This window comes from Rosa chinensis, chromosome 6, assembly GCF_002994745.2.
Source record: "Rosa chinensis cultivar Old Blush chromosome 6, RchiOBHm-V2, whole genome shotgun sequence".
Taxonomy (NCBI): Eukaryota; Viridiplantae; Streptophyta; class Magnoliopsida; order Rosales; family Rosaceae; genus Rosa; species Rosa chinensis.
Genome location: NC_037093.1, coordinates 31632034 through 31650863, shown reverse-complemented (window position 1 = coordinate 31650863; position 18830 = coordinate 31632034). Strand labels below are relative to the sequence as shown.

General features: G+C 38.1%; 1 pseudogene; it reads right to left on the bottom strand.

Moving 5' to 3' along the window:
• Window positions 1-16811: 16811 nt before the first annotated feature.
• LOC112172755 lies at window positions 16812-18423 on the bottom strand (annotated as a pseudogene).
• Between the last annotated feature and the right edge of the window lie 407 nt (window positions 18424-18830).

Below are 18830 nucleotides of genomic sequence, written 5' to 3'. Positions count from 1 at the left end.
TTTACTATGAGTTTTTCATAAACAAAACGTTAATGCTGTATAGGTTAAAACCGTTGCGATGCCCTGAAAATTCGTAATTATTTTCCGAGGATTTTCCGGAATTTAAATTGTGGGTATCGAACGGTTTCGTGGCTCGTGGATGGAGCGGAAGTGTTTCGGGCGAATAATAATTCAAGAAGCGTCAGTTAGGGGGGGCGCAAGGGTTGACTTTTTATTCGTTGGGATTCTCCGAAAACTTCCTTCACAAAAGTTGTAGAGCGCGTCGATACGAGTTCGTGGACATGCGGAACGCGAGAATCGGAGTTCGTATGAAGAAGTTATGGGCTTCGGAAAAACTTTCCATTTTGGTATAAAAGGACGAAACTTTCCGGAAATTGTAAAAAAGGCCAGGTTTCCATTTTGGGAAACCCAGCTCTGTTTTCTCTCTCCCCGAGCCCGAGTCGCCTCTCCATTTTCGCCGTCTTCGTTCTCCATCCTCCGGCCACTATAGGACGCAATTCAAAGTGGGTTCTCTTCGCCTCAGTCCCCTCTTGAGGTCTGTGGAAGAATTGGAGCATGAAACGAGCTGTGAAGGGCGGTGCAACGCCGGGAAGTTTGGCGGCGGCGATGCTTCGAACCCAGATCGGAACTTCCGATTCCGGCCACCATAGTCAGTGTTTCTTGAGGGCTTTTGAAGCCCATAGGACGTTGATGCTTCTCTCAAAGCGGCTTGGGACGATTTCACTTGTGGAGGACGAATCGAAGCTTTGAAATTCTAGGGTTCATTGAATTTCAGATATTGCGAGGTAAATTCCGGCCAAACGGCTATGATTTAGACTTTGTGTTAGTTATGAAAGTTTAAATTGGAGTTGAGATGAAGAACTTTAGTGTTGGGAGTTTTGTCAAATTCCGACTTTGGTCCGGCGGCGGCGTTTTCCAGCGGTTTTCGGCCACCTCAGGGATAGTTTTTGTTCCTGAGTTCGATCTACTCGTCGATACGAGCATTTCGATATATTGTTTGTAATTTTTGGAGATCATATGAGCATGTTAGGGTTTTTACGGTTTCGGACCGTTCGATGTTTCGATCAGTGAGGATCCGACTATCCGATCGACTTGTGGTTTTGGCATATCGATCGTAGATGTATTCTGGAGACATTGGGTGGTCTCGGATGTGGTTTCGCCTGAATTGGCGTCACTTTGGGGATTTTAGTTCAAAACAGGGGTTTCGGACTTAAATCGTTTATGAATTGTTACTAAGTGGAAACCGATTGTGATTAGGTACTTGACGACGTATTCTTGGACGATCGTTTTGTGGATTGGCTGCTTTGTTCTGTATTGAAGACGCAGCAGGAGTTTCGAGGTGAGTAATCTCACGATGTTCATTCACGAACGGGTTTACCATATTGTCTTGGAGTTATGAGATTAATTGTGACTATAGTTGGTATTAGTGACTTTTCTATGTGGATGGATGACTATGTGTGTGTGTATATATATATATATATTATGGGATGTATATATATATACATATATATATATATATATATATTCATGTATTAGTGGCTTCGTGGATGAATCTTTGTGATGATTGTCATGTAAAGCTTGTGTAGAAATATCTGTGTAGCTTGTGTAGGAATATCTGTGTGATGAATCGATGACATTAGTATGATGAATCTTTGTGATGATTGTCATGTAAAGCTTGTGTAGAAATATCTGTGTAGCTTGTGTAGGGATGTTTGTGTGATGATTGCTATTTGTGTGATGACTAGCAATGGATCTATGTGATGATCGCTATCTATGTGATGACCGGCGATATCTGTGTGATGAATATGTGCGATGATTGCTATCTGTGTGATGACTAGCAATGAATCTATGTGATGATCGCTATCTATGTGATGACCGGTGATATCTGTGTGAAGAATATGTGCGATGATTGCTATCTGTGTGATGAACTAGCAATGAATCTATGTGATGATCGCTATTTATGTGATGACCGGCGATATCTGTGTGATGAATATGTGCGATGATTGCTATCTGTGTGATGAACTAGCAATGAATCTATGTGATGATCGCTATCTATGTGATGACCGGCGATATCTGTGTGATGATTAGTTAGATGATCGCTATCTATGTAATGACCGGCGATATCTGTGTGATGATTAGTTGGATAATCGATATCTGTGTGATGATCAGTAGGATGACTGGCGATATCTGTGTGACGATTAGTTGGATGATCGCTATCTATGTGATGATCTGTGATATCTGTGTGATGATCAGTAGGATGATGCCTATCTGTGTGATGATCGATGAAATCTATGTGATGATCAGTGTGATGACAGCTCGGTAGCGGAGTTGAATTGTTATTAAGTTAACAAAGATCGAGAGGACTGCTGTGATGGTTGGGGCTACCTACAGACGTCAGAGTATGGGAATACTATGGTTTGAATTGCTTGACTTAGTGTGACCTCCTTAACTAAATTTTATGCAGGGGTTACCATGACTTGTTTTGCTTGTTTTGAATTGTGATTGCCTTGTTTTCTTCTTAATTTGATTGATTGATGATTGATTTATCTTGAAAACCATAGTGGTGACGATTGTGCTCTGTGTGAGGATAGGAAGGTGATTCATTGTTTTCACCTTGATGTCATGTTGATGACAAGGTTTCCAGTGGGAAGGATGATGTCGCTTTTGTTGAGCGACCAATTTAACCCTGAAATGTCATTAGTAGTATAAAGTAAATAGGGATCGTTCTATTCCGGGGATTGAGGGTACACCTGCCATTGTCAAACAATTAAACAATTAAAATTAAAACAAAGTATAATATTTACAAAAATATAACAAAATATATACATATTTACGAAAAAGGGGGGATTTTTGATTTTTGGTTTTCTAGTTTTAAACTAAGTTAAGAAAATAATTAAAATGCAAAAACATAAAAATATAAATGGGATGCAAGAACAAAGATCAAATTCGAAACTCATGATTAAAATTGATTCAAGTTCATCATTGTTCATCATAGTCATGCAAGAGGAGTTGATCATGTGAAACGTTCATAAGCAAACAATTTCCCATATTTTACTTTCAATGCTAATTAACCTAAGCGAAAGCACCTAGATTAATTCTATCAAACATGCAATCAAACCCTAGAAAGCTAGTCAATCATGTCATGATTAATGCATTAAGCACCTAGAAAGGCTATCAACTCAAATGTGCAACTTAGTATGAAAAAGTCCACCTAATTGCAATCTTCTTTGATTAAATTCGGTTTTTGTACAAAACCTTTACTACTTATCGATTCAAGAACACAAAACCAAAAAGTTGATCCATGTTCTCGAATTCGTAGCAACATTCACATAAAAACCCTAAATGTTTCGAACCATTCAAGATTATCATACAAAAGATTTCTATCATGCAAATTTAATCAAACACTTACACAAAAGCAACCATAAATCACAATATATGAATCTGAAAATTAACAATTAATCATAAAATTTCAGAAATCAATACTTGTTCATACATAAGTGTCAACTAAGGCAAACCAACGAAAATTACAAAGCAAAGGTACAAGGAGAATCGGATTACACCGTGATGAAGATGAGATGGATGAAGTGATGATGTGGTCTCTTGAATTTCGAAAGCAATCTTCAAGGTGGAGGGTGGATGGTATGCACGGCTTATCTTCTTCTTCCTTGGCCTTGCTTGCACTTCGTGGTTGCCCTAGAGGATGGAGAGGAGCACGGCTAAGCTAGAGAGTTTTCTGAATTATTTCTCAAGTGTAGAACGTAAAAATTGGAACTAGGAACTCCTTGACGTTGAGAGAAGAGAGGAATATATAGGGGACGGCTTCTAGGTCTTCAAGCCGTGAATTTCTTCTTTATTTTCCATGGAATTAATCTGAAAATGCCACATAGTTTCCTCCAATGATAGCATGCCACATAAGCCCTATGAGGTGGTGCAACCAATCACAAAATTCTCTTTTAATTCCCTAGAAATATTGCCGAAATTCCTTGAGATAATTTCTGATTTTTCTTGTTTAATTTCGGCCAACTTCCTTTAGGAATTCTAGGAATGAATCTAGACTCCATTTAAGCTTTTCTTGGTCTCCACCTTTTTCTCTTTCCTTAAAACTCTCTAGGAAATCTTTTTGCCGAAATCTCTTTGTTTACTTCTTGATTCACACGGCAATTCTCTCTCCTTCCTTGTATTTCTCACGGCAATCCCTAGCTTCTCTCTCTCTTTAAACGGCAAAGGCTCAAGATAACTCTTCCAAGAATATCTCATTCCAAGAAAATCTCCCTAGAAAATCTCCACCAAAATCTTCTTATTATTTCCTGATTTTCCACGTCATCTTCCTTGTTTCTCTCTAGGATTTCACGGCAAAACATCTTTAGGGCTAGGGTTTGCGTCACAAACCCTAGTTCCATGGGCCTTTGTGGGCTTTTATCCAAGTAGCCGAAAATCCAACAAGTCTTGAGAGTTTTTGGGCCTCCATGCGTCACCTTTATGCCATGTCATCATCTAGAGTCTTCAAGAAGCTTCCCTCATGCCATGTACTTCATTAATTCGATCTCCATTCTTGGTTGGCTTAAGAGTCTTGTTTTGGCCAGCTTTCCTCTTTGGACAGGGTTTCCTGGTTGGACCAGGAAAACTTCTTTTCTTCATTTCTGCTCATTTGTGCTTCCCTTTGTACTTCATCTTTGCTCCCCTTGTAGTTCGCAAGCTCCTCTTTCCATTTATGAGTTCATTTCCACTTTCTAGCTCGGAGGTCCTGAAAATAGAAACTAGTAAGAAAAAAAATAGAAACTTTCCTAAAATGAAAAATGGCAACTTTCCTAAACTGAAAATGGGAAACTTTCTAAAAATGACAAATAGAAACTACCGAAAATGGAAACTTACTAGAAATGATAAATAGAAACTACAAAAATAGAAACTTTCTACAAATAGGAACTTTCCCAATCAAAGAATGGAAACTTTCCTAAACAGAGTTTTATTAAGGAAATAACGCAGAAAATGTAGGGAAATGCAGTTAAAACGTCGCATTAAAATGCTCCTATCAAATTCCCCCACACTTAGCTTTTGCTAGTCCCTTAGCAAAATCACACTAAGACACATACTAAGACTCAACGAAAATTAAAGACTTGACACGAAACAGACTCTATAGCCCTTCAACTTTTTGTCTCAGCAATCTCTTACTTTCACAACACCAAGATTAGCACTTCACCAAGAATAAATGTTTAGGCATTCGAGAGTTAATTAAAACACATAAGTTACATATACACAAGTAGGACTTGGTTGGAACAATGGTGATGGTTTCTGTTAAGCATGCTTCAAACAAGTATGATTCAAATCCTCACAAGTTATATCCACTCTTTCTTCTCTCAGATCATGGCAATGCTTAAAAGCTTATACACTCAAGTATATGTGAAAGATAGCAAGTATATCACATAATTCAAGAAACGAAAGCACATGTATAATTTTCTTTAAAGATCTCATGAAGGATACCAACTACTTGCACGGATGGACCCAAGCCATAGGTTCAACTCTTGTAACTCATCTCCACATCAAGGGCTGTCCCATCTTAAGGATCAAGAAGGTCTTCTTAAAGGTTGTAATGGGGCCAAGGCTCAAGGTTTTAAGAAATGAAGGGTAAGGATTTATCAAAGTGTCCTAAAAACCTAGCAGAGCACATGTAGATGTAGAGACCTCAAGAAATCCACCAAGGCATTGCAAAAACGTCACTTTCCCTAGAGGTAATGATGCGGCTGAAATAGCCTCACAATTTAACCCTGCAAAATGTAGTTGTCAGTATAGGATAAGCAGGGATCGTTCAGTCCGGGGATTGTAGGGTACACCTACACAAAAAGGTCAATTAACAAATAAACGAATAAAATGGGGGGTTTTTGAATTTGGTTTCTAATCTACTTAAAATAAAAACAAAACAAATAAAATTATCTACAATGATCGACTTCCCTAACCTTGACCAATACCACTAAGAAATTACTAAGTGTAAAAACAGAAAATTCATTTCAACATACTACAAAAATGTGCCCACCTTAAATGCCTAGATAAGAGCTCAAATGAAAAGCCTCAGCGGATCAATCCACTTATCTGATTCATTCTAATGCAGGCTTGAATCGGAAAAGTCCTTACCAAGCCTAATACTACTAATTTTCGAAAACACTCAGCGTAATTCTCTTAACTAGTAGTATTATCTAACCCTCGAATCAACTCACACGTGCAAATTAACCATTAGACATAGAATTTAACACGTAATTTCCAGAATCGTTTAACCATTGAACATAGTTTTTACCACTTTTTAGAACTAATTGCTACTTGTTTAACTCAGCGTCTTAACAAATAACAATTACTCTTGGCAAATTAAGAAAACACACAAGAACTCTCACCGTTATTCTAGCATGTAAACTTATGAACCTAACTCTGAAAATTACCTAAACACGTAAAAGGGCACAAGATTGTAACATGCATCATAAAAGAATTCTCAAAATTAACTCAATAATAAACTGAAAATCTCAAAAATATTAATAAAATATTCTGAAAATTTCATGTCTCCAATTACACAACTCACAAATTGAAACACACAAAACCGAAACAAAAATTATAAGTAGAGTCATAGTTACACTTTGAAGCTTTCCTCAGCGGCTTAGCAACACGGTGATGAACTCGTCTCTGCGATGGTGGTGGAGCGTCCTTGACTCAGCGCCTTAGAGCTTTGTAGATTGATGGATGGATGGTGTCACGGTCTTGTAGGATATGGAGGTTTGAGGAGTGAATTGGGTAGTCTTGGAATGATCTTAGCTGGGAAGTGATCTTGGCTAGGAAGTGATGCAAATTCAGTTCTGGACGTTGCCTATTTATAGGGGAGCATTGGTTGGCTTTCCCAACTGAAACGTCTTCTTTATGGCCTTAACTCCTCTCATAATGGGGCAATTCCTTTAATTTCCAAGCTGAAACATCTTTCTCTTATTTATTTTTCCAGCTGAAACATCTTTTTCTTTTATTCCTCAACTGAAAACATCTTTTCTCCTTTATTTCCCTTCTTCATTGCTTGGTCAAATATCTTAATGCTTTATTTTATGACTCCATCATTGATGTTTCCAAGAGTTCCACCAGGCAAGGTTTCCTACAACAAGCAGGAAAATATCAGAATTTTCTAGAGAAAATAAAATGTAAAGACCGCAAAAATAGTCGACAGTGAGGAATCCTGATCCAGCTAGGATTTTTCATGAATTTTACTTTTTCCGCTTATTTCACGCCAAACACTCTACAAGACTCTTAAAATGACTCGATGACTCAAAACACGAAACTTAAGGGAGAAACAAGGCTAAAATGGAGCATATACTCATTAATATTATCACACTTTTTTGCTCCTATCAGGTAACATAAAAGGGGCCTAATGTCTTCATGTTGGGCCCAATCTTCATTGTAAACTTCCCTTGAACTCTAGTGAATGGACAAAGGTCAAATTTTTCTTTAATAGGCCTTCATTTCAAAGTAAACTCCAAAATCACTAAGTATGGGGGACTAAAATCCATAAATATTTCTTTCTTTTCTTTTCTTTTTATGCCGTACACTATTTTCTTTTCTTTTATTTTTCACGGCTTTCACATATATTTTTTTTTCTTTATGGACAAGTCTACCCCCACACTTGAACTTTCACCTCTTCTCAATTTTCATCTTTAGCACCAAACCCACGTAGTATGTCTCAAAAGATAGCTCCACTAAGTTCTTAGAACAAAGGGTAGGGTTGTAACTATACTAAGCTTCATGGTTAAGGATTTTAGGGTGATGAACGAAAAGGCTTAGTGTAGGCTCAAAGGGGCTTATCTAGGGGAGTCCCACGACGGGTACAAATGGGGACACAAGTTTATATGGCAATGGTGGTAATTCCTAGGATGCCTCTATCCCTTCCAGAATCAGGGCCATGTATTGATATACGTCTCAACAAGCACAAGAGCGAATTCTAGCATTCTCTAGTCCATCAAACTTAATCTATGGCAAGTAGTCAATCAAGATGAAAGAATAATGAGATCATCAAAACATCGCCAAGAAAATAAGAATATATTTTCATTTCACTCCAAGAAAAAGGGACATGGGCTCAATATCTCACATGGGTTTTTATGAATCAAAACTCATCCTAACATGCTCATATTCTGTACCAAAGTTTCGAAATCCATATCCACTACACATGCATACATTTTTCATATATCTCAATTAACCAAAGAATACCATTTTAAAGTCATCTCAATTTTGTGATCCTCTTTTAATCATGATTTCAGAGATATAGAATCATCCTAGACAGTTGAAAGGGCATCCTAAGACTCAAAACAAAAACAAAAGCAACGAAAATTTTTAAATTTTTGACATTTTTCACTTTTTTTTTTTTGTATTTTTCAATATATGACTCAAGATAAAAGTGTAATTCCCTTCCCCCACACTTAAATATTGCATTGTCCTCAATGTAATCAATTAAAAGCATGCAATGAAACACTTAAGCATATAGGGATGAAATTTACGAAAATAATACTAAATTCAAAAAGCAAAAACTAAAAATAAAAGATAAGGATAAAGAAAGCAAATCTGATTTGCATGGGTTGCCTCCCAAGTAGCGCTTGGTTTTAACGTCTTCTCAGCCTAGACGTGGTTTCCTCTTCTCCTCAGTTGGTGGAACCTTCAAAACCTCCCTTTGGGTTTGGAATTGTGTTGCTCGGAAGCTTACCACTCTCATGAAACTTGGTCATGAAGTCCACCACTTGTCCCATTTGCTTCTTGAGCTCTGCAATGTCCTTGGCATTGGTCTGTTGTCCTTGAAGCAAAGTTTGTGTGGCACTAGTCAATGCCTGAGTAGAATTAGTCAATGCCTCTATCGTCTTATCATAGTGAGAATTGGGATTCCCTACATTGTGTTGAGGAGGCATGTAAGGTCTTTGATAGGGAGGTCCTTGAGGACGTTGGAAATTGCCACCAAGAGGGTTCTGAACATTTTCATTGTTGGTCCACTTGAAGTTGGGGTGGTCCCTCCATCCAGGGTTATAGGTATTCGAATATGGATCATACCTTGGACGTGGGGGACCCCCTTGGTTCCCTTGATAGCCTCCTATAGCATTCACAGACTCCCAACCACCATTCTCACTCAGTTGAGGACATTGATCCGTAGGATGTCCTTGAGTAAAGCATACCCCACAAGCAGAGGGTCCTCCATGGCCTTGAGTAGTCGCCACCTTGTTCACAAGAAGGGTGAGTTTGCTCAATTGATCCGCAATGGCAGGACTAGTGCTCACCTCATTTACCCTACGAGTGGGTTGTCTCACACCCTCATACTGTTGGGAGTTTAGGGCACGATTAGCTATAAGTTCCCTCCCAACCGCAGGTGACTTATCCACAAAAGCTCCACCAGCTGCAGCATCAAGCATTTGCCTTTCCAAGGGTAAGAGTCCTTCGTAGAAACATGTGAGTAGGGTCTCATCCTTCATCTGATGTTGAGGACATTGTGCAAGTAAGGAATTGAACCTCTCATAGTAGGCAGCATAGGACTCATCATGAGCTTGCTCTATTCCACTAAGCTTCTTCCTGAGTGTGATGACCTTTGAAGCTGGGAAGTATTTCTCCAGGAAGGCTTTTCTCATTGTTTCCCATGATGTGATACGTCCTGCAGGAAGTTCATATAGCCAATCCTTGGCTCTATCAGCTAGAGAGAATGGAAATGCTCTCATCTTCAGAAGATTCTCATCTGCCCCTTGTGGTTGCATGTTTGCACAAACAGATTGAAATTCTCTGACATGCTTGTTAGCATCCTCCATATTAAGTCCATGGAAAATAGGGAGCTTGTGCAACAATCCACTCTTAAGCTCGAACTCTGCCTGTCTTCCAGCTGCAGGGGCAGGGTATACTATGCCTGTAGGGGGTCCTCCTTCAACAGTTGCGGTGGAGAGTTCCCTAATAGATGCCATTCTCTCTTCTTCGACTTCCTCAGGTGGTGGTGAAGGTGGTGTAGAGTTGGACGAAATCACAGGTGAAGGTGAACGTGAAGGAGGAGATGGACTTGGTGTAGGTGATGTAGACTCCTCAGAACAGTAGGTCCTCTGCCCTTGCTCGTTAAATGTGTACTCTTTGTATGTTGAAGGAGAAGGGCTTGTGAACTCAAGGAGTGAAGGACCCTTCAAACGAGCGAGCCTTGCTTCAATTTCCTTTAGTGTAGAGGGTCTAAAAGGCTCGGTCATTCATAGGAATCCTGAACATCATCAAAATTCAAAGAAGTTAGCAAAGTATAAAGTGAGTTAATTACAAATTAGTGATTTATACATCAACTTTACTATTCACGAGTCACTATTCACAAGTTACTATTCACGACTTTACTATTTATGATTTATACAAATATAAATAAAGTATAAATTACAAACTATCCACAATCTTTTCACAAATAAACCACGTTAGAAGTTTATACAAGTATAAAATGTACAAAACAACACAATTTACAAGTGGAGGTTATGTTCAAGTATCTTATTATCTTTACAAAATAAAGTTAATATCTCAATTGATTACAAGTTGTAAGTCGAGCCCAATAGAAACCACTACTATTGGTGAGATACGATCTAGGGATAGTCGCCTAGACATAAGTCGCTTTCCTTTCTTTCAGAAGGCTAGATGGCCAGATTAAGAGGTAAGTGAGAGGGAGGACTCATTTTGGTAACACTACGGAGGCTACTCCCTCATTGAGGTTTAGGCCCCTATCGGCTACTCCCACATTGTGGTTTACGCACAGTCTATAGTATCTCTGAGATCCAATTTGAACCCATCACCCAGGGTCTCAACCTAAGACACCACCTATATGCCCCTTACTCAGCTTGAAAAGAACTCATGTGTTAGACAGTTCTCCAAATGCTAATAAAAGCCGCCCTCAACCTCATAAGACCTTAGAAAGGCACTAATGAAGGGTTAAGGCCAATATTAACAAAAGGGCCCTTATCTACTCATACGATTTTACACACTTATAACAATCAAGAAGTTAACAATATTTACAATTAATTCTTTAGATTTCTTTTGTTTAACAAGATTAGACACATTTTAAACACAACTTTTACACAACAAAACGTCACACTTTGTACACATTTTTTTTTTTTTTTTTTTTTTTTTTTTTTACGAAAATACTTACAAATATTTGTTTTTCCTCCTTTTCTTTACAATTATTTTCAACACTTAGGTACGGGAACAGGGAGTCTCGATGTGCAGTGGGACTGAAACAACTACCCTTTTCAAGACTATGTTTAATCCAATATACCTTAGTGAATCACCACAATTTCTTTTGTTATAAATACCATTGATTTCAAATTAAATTCCAAGCGGTAAATCAAGAGGACGTGCGGCCCAAGTATAGTCGTCTAGACACAAAGTCCCTCCTACATCCTTTGGGCAACCTTACTGAAATGGCCAGGTAGGGGAGGGCGAACACAAGAGGTAGGATCCATTTTGGCATAGGCTACTCCCACATTGTGGTTTACGCCCATTTGCATGCACTTCTGAATCCAAGAACCCGTTATGAACATTGTCCCCTTTCCTAGACACCACCCCACATAGGCTATACTTACTTGGATGAAAAAGGTCCCAAGTGTGAAGACAGTTCAATGAATGTTAATAAAGGCCGCCCTCAACCTTAAGGGACCTGAACTAGGTACCAATAAGGGGTTTAGGCCAATATTAATAAACACGACTTCACCTATTCCTTCTTTAATTTACAACTCACAATTAAAATTCATATTCAACAATAAAAATAACAACCTAATTAATTAATCTACTAATTTTCGACAATTACAAAATTAACAAGTAAAATTTTGTTTTTTTTTTTTTTTTTTTTTCGGTCACAATATAAACAAAACACATATTCACAATATGGCAAATGATTTTTTCAATCCCCGGCAACGGCGCCAAAAATTGATGTCGCTTTTGTTGAGCGACCAATTTAACCCTGAAATGTCATTAGTAGTATAAAGTAAATAGGGATCGTTCTATTCCGGGGATTGAGGGTACACCTGCCATTGTCAAACAATTAAACAATTAAAATTAAAACAAAGTATAATATTTACAAAAATATAACAAAATATATACATATTTACGAAAAAGGGGGGATTTTTGATTTTTGGTTTTCTAGTTTTAAACTAAGTTAAGAAAATAATTAAAATGCAAAAACATAAAAATATAAATGGGATGCAAGAACAAAGATCAAATTCGAAACTCATGATTAAAATTGATTCAAGTTCATCATTGTTCATCATAGTCATGCAAGAGGAGTTGATCATGTGAAACGTTCATAAGCAAACAATTTCCCATATTTTACTTTCAATGCTAATTAACCTAAGCGAAAGCACCTAGATTAATTCTATCAAACATGCAATCAAACCCTAGAAAGCTAGTCAATCATGTCATGATTAATGCATTAAGCACCTAGAAAGGCTATCAACTCAAATGTGCAACTTAGTATGAAAAAGTCCACCTAATTGCAATCTTCTTTGATTAAATTCGGTTTTTGTACAAAACCTTTACTACTTATCGATTCAAGAACACAAAACCAAAAAGTTGATCCATGTTCTCGAATTCGTAGCAACATTCACATAAAAACCCTAAATGTTTCGAACCATTCAAGATTATCATACAAAAGATTTCTATCATGCAAATTTAATCAAACACTTACACAAAAGCAACCATAAATCACAATATATGAATCTGAAAATTAACAATTAATCATAAAATTTCAGAAATCAATACTTGTTCATACATAAGTGTCAACTAAGGCAAACCAACGAAAATTACAAAGCAAAGGTACAAGGAGAATCGGATTACACCGTGATGAAGATGAGATGGATGAAGTGATGATGTGGTCTCTTGAATTTCGAAAGCAATCTTCAAGGTGGAGGGTGGATGGTATGCACGGCTTATCTTCTTCTTCCTTGGCCTTGCTTGCACTTCGTGGTTGCCCTAGAGGATGGAGAGGAGCACGGCTAAGCTAGAGAGTTTTCTGAATTATTTCTCAAGTGTAGAACGTAAAAATTGGAACTAGGAACTCCTTGACGTTGAGAGAAGAGAGGAATATATAGGGGACGGCTTCTAGGTCTTCAAGCCGTGAATTTCTTCTTTATTTTCCATGGAATTAATCTGAAAATGCCACATAGTTTCCTCCAATGATAGCATGCCACATAAGCCCTATGAGGTGGTGCAACCAATCACAAAATTCTCTTTTAATTCCCTAGAAATATTGCCGAAATTCCTTGAGATAATTTCTGATTTTTCTTGTTTAATTTCGGCCAACTTCCTTTAGGAATTCTAGGAATGAATCTAGACTCCATTTAAGCTTTTCTTGGTCTCCACCTTTTTCTCTTTCCTTAAAACTCTCTAGGAAATCTTTTTGCCGAAATCTCTTTGTTTACTTCTTGATTCACACGGCAATTCTCTCTCCTTCCTTGTATTTCTCACGGCAATCCCTAGCTTCTCTCTCTCTTTAAACGGCAAAGGCTCAAGATAACTCTTCCAAGAATATCTCATTCCAAGAAAATCTCCCTAGAAAATCTCCACCAAAATCTTCTTATTATTTCCTGATTTTCCACGTCATCTTCCTTGTTTCTCTCTAGGATTTCACGGCAAAACATCTTTAGGGCTAGGGTTTGCGTCACAAACCCTAGTTCCATGGGCCTTTGTGGGCTTTTATCCAAGTAGCCGAAAATCCAACAAGTCTTGAGAGTTTTTGGGCCTCCATGCGTCACCTTTATGCCATGTCATCATCTAGAGTCTTCAAGAAGCTTCCCTCATGCCATGTACTTCATTAATTCGATCTCCATTCTTGGTTGGCTTAAGAGTCTTGTTTTGGCCAGCTTTCCTCTTTGGACAGGGTTTCCTGGTTGGACCAGGAAAACTTCTTTTCTTCATTTCTGCTCATTTGTGCTTCCCTTTGTACTTCATCTTTGCTCCCCTTGTAGTTCGCAAGCTCCTCTTTCCATTTATGAGTTCATTTCCACTTTCTAGCTCGGAGGTCCTGAAAATAGAAACTAGTAAGAAAAAAAATAGAAACTTTCCTAAAATGAAAAATGGCAACTTTCCTAAACTGAAAATGGGAAACTTTCTAAAAATGACAAATAGAAACTACCGAAAATGGAAACTTACTAGAAATGATAAATAGAAACTACAAAAATAGAAACTTTCTACAAATAGGAACTTTCCCAATCAAAGAATGGAAACTTTCCTAAACAGAGTTTTATTAAGGAAATAACGCAGAAAATGTAGGGAAATGCAGTTAAAACGTCGCATTAAAATGCTCCTATCAAAGGAAATGAGTGTAATCCTTGTGACTCACCGTTGTGCGTCAAGAGATTTTCAAACATTACCTAAGGAGGTTTTGTTTGACGGGGAATTTGTGTAATGAGATGCTAGGTTGAGAATCTGAGCATGTAGTTTAGTCACGAGTTTACCTACGTAAGCATGAGATGGAAGAGTGAAGCAGATGGCTGTAGGTGTGAGATGTATGCTTATCGTTGTTTAGGTTGGGTGACTTAAGAAATGTGTTTTGCTTTGTGGTTTTGAGTTACTCATACGGGCTTGCAAAAGCTTACCGGGTTTGTTGTGTGGCAACCCGGTACACCATTCCAACGGTGTAGGGGTTATTTCTGCAGGTCAGGTTGATCGTGGCTGATGCTGAGGTAGCGTGCTTGCAGCTTAACGGTAATAAGTCAATTTTGTGACCTTACCGTTATAGAGACTTCCGTTTGTAGTGAGCTCTGAGGAGTATTTACGTTTTATTTTGTTGTTGACAATTTAATTCGTAAACTAGTGTGTTGTGTGACTCTATGGGGCGAGTCAATATTGAATTTGTGGGTTCAGGGCATCAATATGTACTTGGGTTAAAAGGGAATAAGTTTCTAAGTATTTTGTATTGATGGCTGAACATTTCACGCATATATAATTATGGGGTTATATATCGATTTATTGTGTATAAAATCAGGGGCGTGACAACCGTCTTACCGACCGAACCAAACCATCTTTCAATGGATTGGATTGGATCGGATTAAGCTTATTTTTTTCGATGACCAGTTGTCTAAAATGTCTAAACCGCTTACTTTGGCATAGAGACGGTTTGGAGTCAAAACCGATCCAATCCAATCCGCGTGCAGCCCTACCGATTATGCTATACTTCTTCTTGAAATTTTGGACATTGGGAGTATTTGGTCATAGGATTAGACAATTTGAAATATTTTGCTTTATAATTATTGGATTTAATTATTTATGAATATATATAATTATTTATATTCTTCGTCTTGTCAAGTTTTTAGTGAATTTAATCAATTTATGCATTTTTTTTAGTTAAGTGGGTCGCATTGTTAACCCTTAAATGAGTTATTTTGTCTAACATGACACGACTTATTTATTAAATGAGTTAATCGGGTTGGAAACTGGTAACTCATTTAATAAATAGGTTGAATTTAAATTTCTGACATTATTATTAAATGAGTTGGGTTTGAATTTGTATCTTGTGACACGACAAATACCTTGACCTGACACGACTCATTGACAATCCTACTTATCAGTGTCCCATTTGGGCCTCCTCTGTTTAGGAGAATTTTCTTTCCCTTCTCTTTGTTTGTTTTTTTTTTTGATAAGATTTAGGAGAAGTGTTCCTTTACGTGACTCTATCTATACATTTTTCTGTTTGATGCAATTTTCTTCAGTTGAGTTTATATTTTCTCATCCCTTGAGTCTTTCTCATTGATAGGTCTTAGCAGAAGAAGTAAATATAGGGTACGAAGATATGAGCAATCAATAGGCAAGTTTTCTGTTAACGTGTACAAATCTGCCAAGATTTTAGGAGAAGTTTTCTGTTAACGTCTACAAATCTGCCAATCAATGTCCCATCTGGGCCTCCTCTGTCTAGGAGAATTTTCTTTCCCTTCTCTATGTTTTTTTTTTTAATAAGATTTTAGGAGAAGCGTTCCTTTACGTAACTCTATCTATACATTGTTCTCTTTGATGCAATTTTCTTCAGTCGAGTTTATATTTTCTCATCCCTTGAGTCTTTCTCATTGATAGGTCTTAGCAAATGAAGTAAATATAGGGTATGAAGATATGAGCAATCAATAGGCAAGTTTTCTGTTACCATGTACAAATCAGCCAACCACATGCGTTCACTCTAACAAAAATCCAATTTCAAGTTTTGAAGTTAAATGGAACTCCAATAAAGAATATTCGTCATTTAGCGCACCTTGTAGATTGTAAGTAGTAAGACCCTTTTTTAAGTATCTACTCTTCGATTTATCCCACTCTGATTTTTATGGTTGGGGCTTTGCTTTTAATCAGCATGCAAGCACAAGTACTTTGTCTTCGAATTTGAACACAACTACATAACAGTTGTAGAAAGAGAAGCTGCGCTAGCTTCTTCAACCAGCATTCTCAAAGATTACTGGATTCCACCTGAAAGATCTTCCGATCTGTTGGAGCCCTCCGTAGATTCAGTTGTGGACGGCCAAGCTGACCAGGAGTATTTGGGTGACAGTCTGGTTTCAAAACTGGAAATTGGCTTTGATGGACTTATTTGGGCTTAATATCTCCTTCGTAAACCAGATTTTTCCCAATGCAAGTGAAGCCATCAGTCGGAAGATTGTTATAAGTTTGAGGCCTATATTATTCTCTTCTATTATTAGCATTATTCTTATTATTGATTGTTGAGCTTTGCTAGAGCTAAGTGTAACAATTTTCCCAACTGTTCTTGAGGTAGCATAAATTGTAATTTTGTATCCGTAAGTTGCTCCAGTCAGCCTGGAGATCCTTGTTGTAATTGCTACTGTAACAATAGTTATAAGCTATTCATTCTTTGATTTTGTAGAAATTAACATTCATCACATTTTTTATACATACCCCCACAGAACATTAGAAAAAGAAGAGAAATATATTCAAGGTACGTAGCTATGACGGTCTTGGTTTTGAAAATTACAGAGACGACTTGATATCATTGGCTGTGTTTTGAGCCTCCACACCAGATCCGTATAGTCCTCTTCCTGCTAGTCCAACACAATACAAACCTTTCTGTCCTTTCCAATGGTTTGGAACACTTTGTCTTGGAATCCCATCTTCTTTCAAAAGATAATCATCCCCCTAGTCAAAATAAATAAATCCATATGAATTGAGGCCAAAAAACAACTACACTTTGTTTATTGTAATTGATTAGTATAATCACCTTGAGCCACGAACATGTTGATCTCTTGAATCCGGTGCAGAAAACGATGGACTCAAATTGGTATGACTTCCCATTTTTGAGTTCCACATCGTTTCCTCTTATGCTAGCTATTTCTGCGGGTAAAACCTGCATTGCAAGTCTTTGTTTTAGACTTTTATTTAATTATCTTGTTAATACAAACTTGAAACAATGAAACCGAAAAATGCGTATGGAGCAGACGATCTTGTTTTGTTTACCTGAATCTCGCCGGACTTGATCTTACTACAGGTGCCGACATCAATGACGGGGTACTTCCCGTACTTGATCTTCATAGTGAAGGGGCCCTCTTTTGGCCTGGCTATCCCATACTTGGTCATGTCTCCATAGACCAGCTTGCTAAGCAAAACCATCAAAGATTCCACTTTGCTTAATGATAGATATCTCACCAAAACCACGGCCCAGTACATCATCCTCCTTGACAAAAAATGAAACTGCCGCATACCACAACATTTCATATAATGTAAAGCTAAATCTTATATTTAACCACAACATATCATACACGGTAAAAAAAAAAAAAAAAAAAGTAAGTCAGATTTGACTATTTACCGGGCTCCGAACAATTATTGAAGTCTTTGCACCATGGTTTGCCAGATCCAAAGCAATTTCCAGGCGGAATTCCCAGAGCCGACAACCAAAACATTCTTGTTCTTGAACTCAGCCCCGGATTTGAATCGGGTCGAGTGAAGAACCTCCCCATTGAAACTACTCAACCCTTCAATCTCTGGCACATATGGATCTGTTGTTTCACCAGTAGCCACCACCAAAAACCTTCCCAAAAATTCCTCCTCCTCACCACGACAGAACTCATCATTGTTTATCGTCTTCACAACCCATCTCTCACAACCCTGATCATAACTTGCAGACTCGACATTTCTGTGGTACATGGGACTGATCTTGAAATGTGCAACGTAGTCATCCAAGTACTGAATGAACTGTTTTTTGGGTACATACGTGGGATAAGAGGACGGGAATGACATGTGGGGGAGCTCACAGACCTGCTTCTGAAGGTGAAGGTGGAGACGGTCGTAGGAGTACTTCTTCCAAAGAGGAGCATAGCAGTCCTCTCTTTCAAGAAGTAGGTATGGGATTTCGAGCCGGCTGAGACAGCCGGCCATGGCGAGGCCGGACGGGCCCGCCCCAACTACTATCACCACTGCTTCCGGCATTTTTTGGTGGTGTGTAGTAGTAGCAATGTTTTAAAACGCTGAAGGCGTACCCGAAGTGTTTTCAGGAGAGCCTTGCAGCCTTGAGGCATAAGGCGCATAAGGCGTAAGCCTTACGTATAAATCACCTATATTCATGTAATTTCTACTCTTATACATACCACATTATGATTCAAAACTGTGGAGCTATATACTCTATTGTCCCTCTAGCATCCAACATTGAAATAATGCTCTCCTTCCTTGTACAAAGTTTAGAAAGACCAAAGTCAGAAATCTTTGGGAAAAAGTTTTCATCCAAAAGGATATTATGTGGTTTTATGTCAAAGTGCAGGATTCATTGTCATTTTCCCTAATCAGTGAAATCCAACGGAAGAGAATGACAAACAATAAGATACCAGCAGTTCCTGCAATAGTAGCAGCTGGCA